The sequence below is a fragment of the Pseudomyrmex gracilis genome, unplaced genomic scaffold, assembly GCF_002006095.1.
Source record: "Pseudomyrmex gracilis isolate BER0280 unplaced genomic scaffold, ASM200609v1 scaffold_739, whole genome shotgun sequence".
NCBI classification, from domain to species: Eukaryota; Metazoa; Arthropoda; class Insecta; order Hymenoptera; family Formicidae; genus Pseudomyrmex; species Pseudomyrmex gracilis.
This window is the reverse complement of record NW_018021323.1, coordinates 40,212-41,230: the sequence shown is the minus strand read 5'-3', so window position 1 is coordinate 41,230 and position 1,019 is coordinate 40,212.

Below are 1,019 nucleotides of genomic sequence, written 5' to 3'. Positions count from 1 at the left end.
AATGGTAGCATCTCAAAAAGTGGACAGGGTCAAATTGACCCAGATTGTTCTTCTTGATTGAAAAAATAGGTGTGTTCCCCGAGGGTTAAATAAAATAATTTTATTTAAAAAAAATGATTTTATTTTTTAAAAGATAATTTTATCTTAAATAAGATAATTTTATTTTTTAAAAGATTATTTTATCTTATGTAAAATGTTTTTACCTTATACAAAATGATTTTATCTTAAATAAGATGATTTTATCTTTTAAGAGATGATTTTATCTTAAATAAGATGTTTTTATCTTATAAAAAAGATGATTTTATCTTTTAAAAAATGATTTTATCTTAAACAAGATGATTTTATCTTTTAAAAGATAATTTTATTTTTAAAAAGATGAATTTATGTCTTAAAAAATGATCTTATCTTATAAAAGATAATTTTATCTTAAAAAAGATGATTTTATCTTAAATAAGATGTTTTTATCTTAAAAAAGATTATTTTATTTTTTAAGAGATAATTTTATCTAAAAAAATGATTTTATCTTAAAAAGGATGATTTATCTTAAATAGGATGAATTTATTTCTTAAAAGATGATTTTATCTTAAATAAGATGATTTTATCAGTGTTTGTTTATTCGATGATTTTTGTTAAGTAAGATCTCGGTAACTATTGCGAAGTAAGGAAAATGTTATAATACTCTTTGACTTTGTTGTACTCTTTCTATGTGTTCACGAGGATGCTACACTAATTCTGGGACACCCTGTATATATATACTTTTTGACTCTGTTTTACTCTTTCTATGTGTTCACGAGAGATGCTACACTAATTCTGGAACACTCTGTATATATTGTATATACAAAGTACGGAACAATTATTCAGCGTATAACTTTTAGTGATCAAAAATTTTGCGTTGTTTGATTTCCGAGAGCCGTAAAACTTATTATTAACCTTTTCGCTCCGGGACTGGTCCATATATGGACCAACAAGAAAAGCGAACGTAATAGATGTTTATAAGATCAATTTAATGCACTAAATTT